A 15,418-nucleotide genomic window follows, 5' to 3' on the forward strand; every position below is an offset into this window, starting at 1 on the left:
CCATGGCAGTACTCCAAGTATTATGGGGAGCCACTGTAGGGTTTGGAACTGATTGATGAATGACATGACCTGACTTACATTTAAGAGGAAAACTGGCTACTTTGAGAAGAGATCTTTAACATTTGAAAGAAGTACCTATAGCATTCCTTAGATAAAGTCATGTTCCTTGGGTGCCTTAATTCTAGAACACAAATGGCTAAAAGTGGAATTGAAGACAACTTAACCAGCCCTCAAAATGGTGTAAGCCAATTAATTGCCTGTGACAAATCCCTGTATCTCCAACTGGTTCTGTTCTCTGACTGAACCCTACTAATACTAGGAAAAAATATGCAGTATCTCTACATAGGAAATCATAAAACATTTTTGAGAGAAGTTAAAGAGGTTCCAAATAAATAAAAGATACATTATGTTTATAGATTAGAAGACTTAATATTGTAAAGATATATATCATTTCTCCCCACATTGATATATGGATTCAATGTAACTGCAATACAGAGCCAACTTTTTTCCTTTTTTGGTGAAACCCAACACAAAATTTGTGCTTCAAAACATCAATTGAGAAAATTAAAGGAACTCACAAAATGGGAGAAAATATTTTCAAATCATATATCTGACAAGGGACTTATATCTAGAATACATAAAGAACGCTTACAACTCAATAATAAAAAAGACAACTCAATTTTAAAATGAGCAAAGAATCTGAATAATCATTTCTCCAGAGAAGATCTGTAAAGGGTCAATAGGCACATGAAAAGATGTATGACATCATTAGCCATGAGAGAAATACAAATGAAAACAAAATTAAGATACCACTTTATACCCCCCTAACATGTCTAGAATTTAAAAAGACAGAGAAAAACGAGTGTTTGCAAGGATGTGGAGAAATTGGAACCTCATATACTGCTGGTGGGAATGTAAAATGATATAGCTGCTGTGGAAAATAATTTAGCAGTTCCTCCAAATGTTAAATGCAGAGTTACCATATTATCCAGTAATTAGATGTTTGAGTATATGCTCAAGAAAATTAAAATGTATGTCCACACAAAAACTTGTACAGCAGCATTCATCATAGCCCAAAAGCAAAAACCCTCAGCCTGTCAGGGTTCTGTAATTGAAAGAATCATGGATAGGAAGTGGTAATGTCTTCAGGGGACTTTGAACATGAGGACAGAATCAACTTCCAAATACCTTATTTATGTAAAATCAAATGTCCACATGTCTTCAACTGCTTCACTGTGATAGCCTTTCTTACTTTGTATTACTGCATCAAGATTTGTTTTTAAGTTTTCTGTTTTCTTTTGCTTTTGTAAATGTAGCTGAGCATTGAAATTTTGCATAATTTGGATGCTAACAAGATTAGACAGTTATATGACATTAATCACTTTTTTATCCTATTCTATGCCTAGTCCATCTCCATCCCACTAAAAAGCTTGCTTTTTGGAAAGGGGGTGTCAGATGGCAAACATCTCTCAGGCATTTTGAATTTTGCCATTTCGGTGGTGAAAGATGCTATTCTTTAGTGTTTCTGTGTTGGGTGTTGGGAGGAGGTAGTACTCAGGATGCTAATCTATGCACACTGACCTTTGTTTCTATCCGACTAAGCAGATGTAGGAATTAATCACTGTCACTCCTGGATGCTGTGGCTGCAGCTGTCCCCCACTGCCTTTCTGCCCCTGATAGATTTATTAGTGTATTTGTTTGCTAGCAAACATGCCTCAGCACAGAAGAACTGGCAAATTAGAGAAGCTTATCTGTGAATATAGTTTTCTAGAAACATCTTTTTTCCTACACATCTGTGCCTATATACTCTGAACTCTTTAAAAGAAGAAGAAAAAGAGAAAAAGAAACAAACTGGTAATATTGTTTATGTAACAACTGATCAATTATTTCCCATCGTGAGAAATTTCACATCAGACTAGTATCCTACAATTGCAAAGAACTATCTTCTAACCTCTATCCTCTTCTTTTTGCAACCAGGACTCTCCCTTAACTCCCAACTATTAGTTTAGTACCACTCCCAGAATCTGGGCATACTTTGACTCCAGGCACATGAAAATAAGTGTTCTAAATTAGTACTAAATTCATTTTATAGCAGGCTCCACTACAACCTTCAGAACATAATTAATTAACACTCTCTAGACCCCAAGCATCCCCAGTACATAGATATCCCTGCAGCCTCACCAAATCTAACCCCTGACTATATTGACACTAGCTGGGATGGAAATCAAAGTAGCCGCAGCCTTTTGGACACTGGGAATTACCTCTAAAATCCAGTATAAATTTCCAGGCCCTGGTGTATCTATTTTCATTTTACCCTCTTCTCTGTACCTGGTCGGGTCTGCATGCTCCTGGTGAGAGGTTTAGGAGAAGCAGCCAGTGCCCATTGGCAGTCTGTTCCTTTTTTGGTGGGCCCACTACCTGCCAGAATCTGAAACCTCCACCTCAGACATGTACCTTAGCCTTTCTGATACCAACCCCTCACTCCTGGGACTTCTGCTTATTTTCTGCACTCTCTGACCCTGCTGGATTCTCTCTCACAATTTACTCCGTTGTTGACTCTTCCTCAGAATGATTCCAGGTTTTAGACATCCTTGCATATTCAGTCCCTAAATTACTAGTACTTTACGTTGATGCTCTTAGCATCTAATTTATGTGTCTTAATCTTATAAGTCTGCCTAGACTCCTGAATTCAGACTTGTCTGGCATAATCTTTTCAGCCACCATTTGAGCCCCATTTCTGGTGGTCTTTCTGTTTCTGACAGTGATACTAAATGCTTTATTAAGACAGGTTGATCCTTTAGATGTCAGTCTTAATGATTGGGCCCACCTCTCAGAAAAAGAGAAATGAGTAAACCAAGTGTTTGTCAACAGTTGAGTGGATAAATGTGCTGTATACATACAATGGAATATTATTCAGCCTTTAAAAGGAAGGAAATTCCAACACATGCTGCAACTTGGATGAACCTTGAGGACATTATACTAAGTGAAATAAGCCAATCACAAAAGACAAATACTGCACGAATCCACTTATATTAGGTATCTAGCATAGTCAAACTCAAAGAAACAGAAAATAGAATGGTGGTTGCCAGGGGCTAGAGAAAGGGAGAAATGGGGAATTATTTTTTTTTATTGGGTACAGAGTTTCAGTTAAAGTTCAGTTAATTATGGTTTAATGAGTATAGAGTTTCTCTTTTGCAAAATGAAAAAGTTCTGGAGATTGCATAACAATGTGAATATACTTAATACTAATGAACTGTATACTCAAAAATGGTTAAGATGATAATTTTTATGTTATTATATGAAATTTGTATTTTACCACAATTAACATTTTTTTATTTTAAAGGAAAAGAACAAAAACACCTATTAGTAATAACTCATTTTAGGCAAATAATCTATTATAGAGCTATTTCTTTAAAACCATTTTGTAGGGACGGCCTGGAGTCCCAGGATTGAGTCCCACATCGGGCTCCCTGCATGGAGTCTGCTTCCTCTCTCTGCTTCTTTCTCTGCCTCTCTCTCGGTGTCTCTCATGAATAAATAAATAAAACTTTAAAAAAAAAACATTTTGTATTGCTTACACCATCTCTTAGAGGATAATGATCATTCTTAAGTCACTGCCTGTTTTGTGATTTGTTGCTTTTATTTTTCATGTCCCAGATTTACATATCTGAATCTTTGATATCCTCTCTTTCAAGTAGCCTGAGATTTCATTCTATCTTACCTCGGATCTCTGATTTAGTAGGTTTTGTTCACATCCCCATTGACCTTCCCCTTTGCGGGCTGCAGAATGGTCTGTTTTCATTCAGTAAAGACTGCCATTCCAGCTTTCCTTCTCTAGAATTTATTTACATTCCTCATATGACCAAAGCCAGATAATTTATTATGGTACAATATGAGACTTTACCCTGAACTTCAGATTCTCAGAAGAAAGGGTAGGAGGTGGCCTAGTTTTGTGTAAGACTTACAACAAACAATAGTACAGTAGAAATGTTATGACAAAGGGAATCTTACTCAAATCTCTATGGGTAAGAATTATTATTAGGTAATAATAGGAATATACTTGTTCTCTTTTTCTTTTGAGATATAGTTCACATACCATGAGGTTCACATTTTTAAAGTATATAATTCAGTAGTTTTTAGTATATTTACAAGGTTGGGCAATCATCAGCACTAATTCCAGACCATTCTTATTCCAAAAAAGAAACCTCATACCCATTAGCAGTCTCTCCCCCCTTTCCTTCTTCCCTGCAAGCCTCTGGCAACTACTGCTCTATTTTCTGCCTTTATAGATTTGTCTAATCTCAACAATACATATAATTGGAATTATACAACATGTGGCCCTTGGTGCCTGGCTTCTGTCGCTTAGCATCATCTTAGCATAATGATTACAAGACAAGGTTCATCCATAGAGACAGTACTTCATTCATTTTTATGGCTGAATAACATTCTGTTAAATGGATATTCCATATTTTGTTTTTTTCATTCATGATTTCATAGATATTTGGTTGTTTCCACTTTTTGGTCATTATGAATAGTATGCTACTATGAAAATTAATGTACCAGTTTTTGTGTGTACATGTTATCCTTTATACCTAGAGGTGGAATTGTTGGGTTATAATATATTTACATAAGTGCTGAGCTGTTTTCCAAAGTGATTGTTCTTTTTACAGTGTCACCAACGATGTATGAGGGTTTCAATCTCTCCACATCATTGCCAACACTTAATATTATCTGTCTTTTTCATTATCACCATCCTAATGGATATAAAGGGGTTTTATGGTTTTGATTTTACTCAGATCCTTGTGGTTTTGGTTTGCATTTCCCTGATGACTAATAATGTTGAGCATCTTTTCATTACTTATTGGCCATTTGAATATCTTCTTTGGAGAAATATTTATTCAAATCCTTTGACAATTTTTAAACTTAGATTATTTATCTTAGGAATATACTTAAACCAGTGATTTCTCAAAGTTGGCTCACATTAGAATCTCCTCAGGAGCTTTTAAAAATCCTAATGCCCATGTTTCACTCTAGATCAGTTAAATCAAAATATCTGTGGGTGGAATACCAGTGTTTAAAAAAAAAATTCTTTCTAGGTGATTCTAATGTTTGGCAATCAGTGTTATAGACTAGATAACCAACTTGATGATACCAATATAGAAATGTTAAAGGCTTAGAAATTATGTCAGTTTTTAGAAATTGAACTAAATGTGAATTGTAAAAAGCCTAATCAGGTCAAGAGGCAGAGGTGAACTTTTTAATAAGGATTTTTTAAAATAGGATTTTTCCTATAATAGGAAGTTTTAAACCAAGGACACCAAAAATGTCCTGGCTGTGGTTCTTGCCTACTGTCTGGAAGTAGATCTTATGAGATAACCATTGGTAAGCCAATAAATGTGACTAATCATAACACAATTAAATCCATAAGCCCAGAAGATTTATCTCAACTATTCAATGTTCAAAAGGAAACTATGACAAAATGTAAGTATTAACTAGGAGAAAATTGAAATTTAGGCTTTTGAAAGTCAGAAGGAGATTGAAGCCTATTTTAAGAGACTTTATTGGAAGTATAGGGAAAGAGTAACTGAAAAGAAAAAAGAAAAAAAAAATCCAAGCACTTAAAAATGTGACAGTCACAGTGGAGGGAAAATGACATCTCTCAAAGAATGTAGAAAGCTCCCCAGAGGAAAGCAGGGAGCCCACAGAGTTTGTCAGGTTAGGTATGAAATAGGAAAAAGGACTTTGAGAAGCACCTTTGAAGAGAGTCCAAAATACATAAGAGGATTATTTAAATGGATTAAAAAGAAGAAGCTAGAATAACAGTGGAATCTTTTGCTGCTAATATAGGCCACAGGGAGTGGTCAGAGACCAAAAGACAATAAGACTAAACTAATTATGTGCCCCTGAATTTATTGAGAAAGATACTAGAGTGATTACCACACTGAAATTGTTCCCAGTAAATGGATCAGAAGTTGCTCAAATAGTTCTCTGTGTTTTGCATATTTCAAGTTAGGTCAACAAATGAATACTGACTACTTGCTGGAAACTGTTGATGTTCCTCTTGAGATTTTTGAAGTCCTCTAGAAGAAAGTTTTCCCTTGGTCATGCCTCTCCTTCCTCTTACCACCAAGCCTCTTAAAAGAGTGGCCTTAAAAAAAAAAAAAAAAAAAAGAGTGGCCTTTAACTAGCCACCTCCACTTTCTCACCTCCCATTCATTGCCTTGATTTTACTGAAATGACCCTTGCTGAGGTCATTAAACTAACTGATCTCTTTTTAGACGTCATCCTAGTAAGTTTCAAGCCATATAACACTTAACCATCTCTTCTGTTCCTCCTTTCTGAAAGCTTCTTTCCTTAACTTTACCATACACGAATGTCCTGAGTTACCCTCTGCTTCCTCCTTAGCTGCTTCCACTGGCTCCTGCACTCCATCTACGCGTTTAATATTGCTATCACCCTGAGTTCCAGTCTTCATTCACTTTTAAGCTATATCCCTCCCCTGGCCTTAATCCGTCTTGCAATATATACCCAAACCCTGCCTCTTTCAAATCCCATTTGCTAACTTTACAGTTGTTATTTTCAGATGGATGTTCCTTAGTCAATTCAAATTCAGTGACCAAAAACCAGACTCAAACTTTACCATTAATCTTGCTCTACCACTGTGTAGTTCCTATCTCAGTTAAGAACATTACCATCCATCCACTCCTCATTCTAGCTTCCTTGGTCTCCCATACATTCAGTTAGTCACCAATTCTTAGATATTAACTTCTCAAATATCTGTTTGTCTTCTGTTGCCCATCTCCAATGCCCAAGTGTAGCCCTGATCTACTTTCCATCTGGGTTATTGAGGTAGCCCCCCCCCACCCCCCCCGCTGATCTAGTCCATTTCCAATTGAGCTACTGCTTTCTTGCCAGCATTTTTTCCACAAACATAGACCTGTTTTCAAACATAGACTTCTACTGCATATACAACTCCTTAGATAAGCATTTATGATCTTTTGTAGTCTGGCCCTAATCTACAATTTCTTTTTTTTTTAATTAATTTTTATTGGTGTTCAATTTACCAACATACAGAAAAACACCCAGTGCTCATCCCGTCAAGTGTCGACCTCAGTGCCCGTCACCCATTCCCCTCCAACACCCGCCCTCCTCCCCTTCCACGACCCCTAGTTCGTTTCCCTGAGTTAGGAGTCTTTATGTTCTGTCTCCCTTCCTGATATTTCCCAACATTTCTTTTCCCTTCCTTTATATTCCCTTTCACTATTATTTATATTCCCCAAATGAATGAGAACATACACTGTTTGTCCTTCTCCGATTGACTTATTTCACTCAGCATAATACCCTCCAGTTCCATCCACGTCGAAGCAAATGGTGGGTATTTGTCGTTTCTAATTGCTGAGTAATATTCCATTGTATACATAAACCACATCTTCTTTATCCATTCATCTTTCGATGGACACCGAGGCTCCTTCCACAGTTTGGCTATTGTGGCCATTGCTGATAGAAACATCGGGGTGCAGGTGTCCCGACGTTTCATTGCATCTGAATCTTTGGGGTAAATCCCCAACAGTGCAATTGCTGGGTCGTAGGGCAGGTCTATTTTTAACTCTTTGAGGAACCTCCACACAGTTTTCCAAAGTGGCTGCACCAGTTCACATTCCCACCAACCTAATCTACAATTTCTGCTTATTCCCTTTAAAGTAAGTTGTGCTTTCATTATACAAGATAGTAACTGTTTCTTGAGAACACCACTACTTTTATCACCATGCCTTTGTTTATGCTCTTCCTTGTTTCATGACTCTTCTCATTTTTCACCTCACAAACTTATATTTATCCTTTAAGACAAACTCTTATCCATCAAACTGTGGGTCCTGGAGCATCAGTATCTCTGGGAACTTGTTAAAAATACAAATTCTTGGGGCCCTACCCTAGACCCTAGTGAATCTGAAACCCTAGGGGATGATGGCCAGATTTGTATTTTAACAAACTCTTCAGGTGATTCTTAACCAATTTGAAATCTAAGAATCACTGTTCTAAGGCAGTTCCTTTATCAATGCCCATAGCACTTAATATATACCTATATTACTTACTGCATTGCTTCATAATCATATTTACCCATACAGTTCTACATTTCCTCTGCTACAAATTGAGTCCTCCAAGTCAAATACAATGTTTTGTGTATTTCCTATCACCTGCTATAGTGTCTGGCACATAGGAGATGCTTGATAAGAATTCAGAGACTACAACATCAGTTGGCATCAAGAAAATACAAATCAAAACCATAATGAGATACCACCTCACACCAGTCAGAATGACTAAAATTAACAAGTCAGGAAACAACAAATGTTCGCAAGGATATGGAGAAAAGGAAACCCTCTTACACGGTTCATGGGAATGCAAGCTGGTACAGCCACTCTGGAAAACAGCATGGAGTTCCTCAAGAAACTAAAAAATAAAGCTAACCTATGACCCAGCAACTGCACTACTAGGTATTTACCTAGTAAATGGTACTGTTCTTTGGAAAACAGTTTGGCAGATTTGTATAAAATCAGACATGTGCTCACTGTGTAATTCAGAAATAATACTCCTGTTTACTCCTAGAAAAGTGAAAACACAAAAACAAATGTTTACAGTAGTTTTATTTTTAATAATCAAAAAATAGAAACAACCCAAACATCCTTTAATGGGTGAATGGATAAACTGTGGTGCATCCATACAATGGAACACTACCCAACAATAAGAGGGATCAAGCTATTAATACATTGCTACAACTTGGATGAATCTCAAAGGTATTATGCTCAATAAAAGAAGTCAATCTCAGGAGGTTACACACTGTATGATTCTATTTATATTATATGCTCAAGAGATGAATTTGTAGTGATAAAGAACAGATGATAGGTTGCCAGAGGTTATAGCTGGGGGAAGGGTATGACTATAAAGGGATAGTTTGATGGTAGTTTTGTTTGCACATGAAACAGTTCAGTATTCTGATTATGGTGGTAGTTGCATTAATCTGTATATATGATAAATTTCATAGAACTACGCTCATATACACACACACACACACACACAGAACACATGTAAAAACTGGTGAAATTCAAAAAGAGTCTATACTTTAGCTCAGAGCATTGCACCACTGTCAATTTCCTGGTTTTGATAATGTAATCTAGTTATGTAAGATGTTGTCTTTGGAGGAAGCTGGGTTAAGGGTCAAGCTGTTTTGCAACTTCTTATTAGTCTCAGATAATTTCAAAATTAAAAGTTTTTTGAGGAAAAGAAAGCACAGGGATTGTGGTGAAAGCCTAATTAGAAAGCCCTCCTTGACATGATGTGAAATGGGGGTTGGGAGGTGGAGGAGAGCTCATTGCCTGGGAGAGGTGGGGAAGGAGAAGAGAGGAGTGGAGATTTCTACTTAGGAGACCAGTTGGTAGAAGAACTTGTCCCAGGCCTGTTAGCCTCTCTGCAGTTTGGGTGTTCACCCCTCCTCACCTGGGGGAGTGTGGGTTCTGGGGTGAAGAGGTAGGTGAAAGCTTCCTCCTCAGCAGCTTCCCACATGGGGAGAGAGGAAGGGAAACCTTTCCTCAAAAGGCCTCAGTGGGAAAGCAGACAAAGGAGTATAAGGATTGCTCCTTCACAATGTTTACAAAACGTTAAATGTGTCAACGGTGAAAGAAGACAGGCTCTGGAATCAAACTCTACTTCAGATCCCAGCCCTGTCTCTTACTAGGCATGTGACTTGATCGCCTTATTGAACTTTGCTGAACTGAATCCCATCTCTCTATGTAAAAGTAGGGGTAATGATGCTGTGTATCTCAGAATTCTGTGAAGATTGCATTAGATAGTGTGTGTAGAGCCCTTAGCAACTGCCTAGCAAATATTAAATATATAATCAATATCGGCTACTCTTTTTAATATTATTCCATATCATTGTCAATATTCTAAGATATAGAAAAAACATACATTCAAATGATTCTAACTACAATGTGATTTTTGATGATTCAGAGGTACTTCAGGATCCTTCAGTATTTCAAACTCATAAAGGTGTTACAGGCCTCTTATGTACTTTTTATTTTAGATATGTTATCTCTGACCTTTATAGCACTGGAGAGGATAAATATTATTTTTCCCATTTTCAGATAAGGAAACCACCTCAGCATGGTTAGACAAATCACCCACCAGACACAGCTAGTCAATCTAGTCAGTCTGATTTCAAACCCCATGCTTTTCCCACTACATCATGATGACCTCAGCATTAATCCACAAAAGCTGCTTAAACACACACAGATTCTCTAACAGTTGTTCCTTTCACATCAGATTACAGGACAGAACACACAACTCCTATCACAGCCTAGGGCAGGCACTTCCAGGTCCTGCTGGGATGGAAACTTGGAGACTCTAGGCAATGATGGAAACCAAGAGCCCAAAACCTATTGTAACACCTCCCCCAGCCTGTTGTCTGGGGTTCCAGCCAGAAGGTAAAGTCAGGAGCCATGAAGGGAGCCCTGCCAATGTCCAAGGTTCAGGCTAGCACTCAGAACTAGAAAGGGCAGGCAAAGCCCAGCAGAAGGCACTGCAGAGTACTCAGGATTTCCTATCTTCTTGACGATAAATGCCAGCCAATGGAGCCTTCGAAGGGGCTTGTTGAGGAGGCAGGTAAAAAACCCTTGGCCTACCACACATGCTACTGCTGGACATTAGAAGCCAGGGTCAAGAAGGCCCCTGGCAAAATTCATTATCAGTAGGATGGACACAGGGTCCCGGGTGGCCAGGGTAACCTAGGGGGGAAGTAAAAGAATACTGGAGGGAACCAGGAGTCAAGACATCTGCATTAGCTGTCCCATTGTAGTCCCTATCTGGCTGTAAAACTGCCATGCAGGTCCCTTCCTTGTAAAATGAGAAAGTCGGGCCCAATCACTGGGTTAAGTGGTATTCCTCATGACCCTCAGACTCAAAGCCTATCCTAGGCAATTCCTGGGGGCAGAGTGGTAGGGAAAAAGCAAGTTGCACCTTGCTAGCAGTCTTCCTTTTTAGCTCTTTTAAGTACTAGACCTCTAAGAGCCTTCTAATTCTAATGATTTATCCAAGATAACAAACAGTAAGTTTCCACTAGGCTTAGGGTCCTACATCAGGTACTAATGGAGAAAGCTAGGTAATTACAACCCAGTCCCAGCGTCAAGAATTCCCAGATTCTAGCCCAACAGGGAGTGATTCCAGCAGCCATACCTGCCCACGTTTCCTCTCAGACTCACCAAGGCCCCAAGTTCTCCTGCCACAATCCTGAGGACCTGAAAGAAGCAAAAGGAGAGAAAGGAAACCTTCCCAGCATGGCTGGCAAATCTTTTGTGCCTCAAAGACATCAATTTACATGTCACCTGGTAGACAATAGATAATATTTTGGTTTACAGGAGACTCTCTGTGATTGGATGTTTCGTGGGGCCAATTGTGCTTATGCTTTATGCTCTACTTAAAATCAGGGCATCTGCTGTGCCCTTGGGAAGGGCTACAAGTCTCTGGCTAGGAACTGCTCAAGGCCTTCCCCCACAGCGAAGGGGAGAAAGGAAGTTGAAATCACTGCTTCATAAAATTACAATACATGCCTACACTCTAGGGTCTGAGGTTATATGAGAGAAGAGGATTTTTGTATTTCTAGCGCTTTCCCCCTTGGCATTTTAAAACACATTTAAAATATACTACAATTGTGCGAGCCATGGCAAAAATATATTTAGAAACTAATCTTTTTTTAAATCGTGGTGGAATGTGGCCATAGTACTGCTAATTAAAGCCATACAATCTCCTTTCTAGTAAAGGTCTCTTTCAGGCTGTTCCCCCCGCCCCCCAATCACAAGCTTGTCTTTAATCTATCTGTATGCCTTTTCATTCCTGTCCTAAATGTGAGCTGGTAAAAATGAAGTAATAGGTATTTATTTACCCTTATATCTAAATTTCCATATTTCAGGTTATAAATATTTGTAAGGATGCATTTGTTTAAGTGATCCTTTGCCTATTTATATAGTCTAGGAGAGCTATGTATTCTGAAATTTGTTCTCTGGAAATTTATATGCATAGTCACATACACATATTTATAATGAGCATACATTCATATATATAGGTTTTATTAAATGGCCCACTGGATACTGAGAAAACAACTGCTAATATATTTTTTAAAGATTTTATTTATTTATTTATTCACGAGAGAGAGAAAGGTAGAGGGAGAAGCAGGCTCCATGCAGGGAGCCCAGCATGGGACTCGATCCCGGGACCCCAGGATCACACCCTGGGCTGAAGGCGGCACTAAACCACTGAGCCACCCAGGGGTCCCAACAACTGCTAATATTAAATTAAAATGCCATTCTATTCTAAAGGAGAAAAGACAGAGTAAGCAAATTGTCTTTGCAGTGAAAGTCAGAAACCAGGGATGTGGTGTCCGAATGAGCTGAGGACAGAAATTGTACCTCATTTGCCTTCCTAGCTCCAGTTCTTCATACTTTAACAAACAGATATTTAGGAATCGTTGAATTAACATGTGTTTGACACAGAAAGATCATCAAAAAGATAATAACTAATAAAACATGGAAACACTGAGGTCACCCCTGCTAAAGAGGAGCTTGGGGGCGGCATCATTAACAGGTTTTCTTTCACACTCAGTAGCTACACGTTTTGGTGATTGATGGATCCACTGATTGATGGATTGATCGAGATGTAAATTCTAAAGCATCTCTCATAACCAGGTCAGCCTGTCGTCCTGCTTAAGGTAGAGAGGCAGGGATACAAAGTTCGGCTTATTAATAAGCTAACAGTCATGGAAAAAACTTGCCTCCATAATAAGTTGAGAAGGGGAGAGCTGGAAAGGAAAGTAGATGTCATCAAGTCCAGCCTCTGTTAATCACTTAGCTGTCCTGCAGGGACAATGTCTTTGTTCTTCCAGTTCATCTCTAGCTTCAGCAGCTGCAGGCCTGAACTGACAGGAGAGAGGTAGGAGCTCGCTCTCTCCGTGTAAAACAAAGCTGTGCAAGCACTTATAACTACAGGAAAGCAGGCAGATTTAGAGGCCAGGCCCACCCTGGACGAGAGGCAGGCCCGAGTGTTTTAGCTTGCTACAGAATATAGTGGCTGCAAGGATGTAAAAAGAAGGCATGTGTCCTAGCCTCACTACAAGCAGCAAATCAATCCAAGATCAGCAGATTTTCTGAATTCAGGGAATGGGATGCATGTTGTTAACCTCTGAGCAGATGTCAGCTGAGACTGTAGTCTGTGTGGTCGTGAAGATGAGGTCTCATCCATCAGCTGCTTGACAAGGGCTGTCATCATATCACTGGGCCTCCATAGCCCTCGACACATGATGTAAGAGACATATTGGACAAAAGCATTTCCTGGGGGAATTCTCCAGGAGGGATTCAGCCAATGGAAAGGAATCTTTCAAGTGGTCTGATTTCATTGGAGACAAGTAAACACATATGTGTGTGTGCATATATGAATATACACATCCCCAAGATGCTGCACTTTCCTAGAAACAAAGAGAATGGGTGAGCAAAAATCTTCACAAGCATCCTGTTTGGATTCTTTCTTTCATTTATTTTTAGACTCCCTCAGCACCATGCTGAGTCGGGAAGCAAAGAAGTGGATCACCTAAATGACAAGGCTTTTCAGTGACAGTTTGGGGTGCAGAGATTTGTCAAAACCCAGTGTCTGTGGAAGTCCATGGCACCCAAAATATCTCGGCCCTTTCGTTTTTAATAATGCCAGGAAGATATTAGCCATTCCAAGAGCGGCTTCCTGAAACTCCTACCATAACCCAGAATGTACCCCCTTTTGTCTTAACGCACAGACATTGAACCAACTCTGGACTTTGCTCTATCAGATATCTCTGCTACTGTTGAGCCATTTGGCACCCTTTTGGAAGGATGAGAGCCTCATCCTTCTGCCTAACAGAGGAGAGCATTGCCAAGGAAAAATGAGATTAGGAAAGAGGATAAAGAAAGGAAGAAGTAATGGGCCTTTCATATCTATTAAAGAACTCATTCATTCAACAAATGGTTATGGAAAACTTGCCATTTTGCAAAGACTGTACTAGCAGCTGAGATACAGATGAATAAAAAACAGCTTGGCTTTTTAGAAACTGTCTAGGGAGACAAACATAAAAAGCTGATAATATGACAACTGTACTGATGCACATATACCCTGGGGTGTTATAAAGCCTTAGAGGAGGGCACCAAACCTAGACCAAGGGTATCATCCAGACAGATATGTATGCTCTTATTTCCGTGAATCCAATGAGTTGGGTCACTCACAAAGAAAATGTTAAGCATACCTTATGGAATGAATGGTACAGTGAGCCCTGCTAAGTAATGTTAGAGGTCATTGATTTTGGTGGCAAGTCTGCAAGGTTATAAAATCTTCTCCCCCAACACACAGGTGCTTGGATAGAAAGGCAGGCAATGGATTGAAATGTTGGTGGGAGTTTTGTCAGGCAGATGCAGCAAAGGAGCTTATTTGGAAAAGGAAGTAGTTGTTGCTGAGAGAGAAAAGTTCAGGTGACCAACCAGAGGTTTCACACTGGGTACAAAAAGGAAGAGGAACTAATGGACTGTGAGAAAACTGAAGAGCCGGGGAACTGGAGGTCTGCAGGCTGTCAGCGAGCAAGTGTGTTAGAAGTGAGCAGATGAGAGGGCTGGAGGGTAGGGGGCTTATCCATTCATTCATCAAGTATTTACTGAGTGCTTTTTTTTTAAAGATTTTGTTTATTTTATTTGAGAGAGAGAGAGCATGAGTGGCAGAGGCACCAGAGGGAGAGGGAGAAGCAGACTCCCTGCTGAGCACAGAGCCCAATGCAGAACTTGATCTTAAGACTCTGAGATCATCACCTAAGCTGAAGTCAGACACTTAACCAATTGAACTACCCAGGCACCCCTTTACTGAGTGTTTTCAATATGCTAGGTAGTGTTCTAGTGATGGGAATACATAGTGAACAATTCTAATTGGGAGGAGAAGACAATAAACAATAATAAATACATAGATTATGTAATAGCTTAGAAAGTAAGAAGTGTTGTGGTAGGATGGAGATAGACTAAAACAGGATAAGAAGGATTTAGAATACTGAGAAAGAGTCTGATTTTAAATGGGGTTGTAGCCCTGATTGAGAGGGTAACATTTGAACAAGGACATAAAAGGATAGAGGGAATGAGCCATTCAAATATATGAATTAGAATATTCTAGATAGGGAGAACCGACACTTCAAAGCCTTGAAGTGCACAAGTGCTTGATATTTTCAAGGAATAGCAAGGAGGCCTGTGTGGAGTGGAGTGGGCAGGGGGAAGAAGTAGGATATGAGATAGATAATGAGGACCAAATATATAAGCCTTGTACACTCTGGTAAAGACAGAGTTTGCCTCTGAGTGAAATGGAAAGGCACTGCAGGCTT

At 39.2% G+C, this 15,418-nt stretch overlaps 1 protein-coding gene across 3 annotated transcripts in view; it reads left to right on the plus strand.

The window, feature by feature from the left end:
* GPR156 (G protein-coupled receptor 156) overlaps nucleotides 1–15,418 on the plus strand; it is an 84,101-nt gene that overhangs the window by 41,959 nt on the left and 26,724 nt on the right. The window lies entirely within an intron of this gene.

The sequence above is a fragment of the Vulpes lagopus genome, chromosome 1 (assembly GCF_018345385.1).
Source record: "Vulpes lagopus strain Blue_001 chromosome 1, ASM1834538v1, whole genome shotgun sequence".
In the NCBI taxonomy this organism is placed as follows: Eukaryota; Metazoa; Chordata; class Mammalia; order Carnivora; family Canidae; genus Vulpes; species Vulpes lagopus.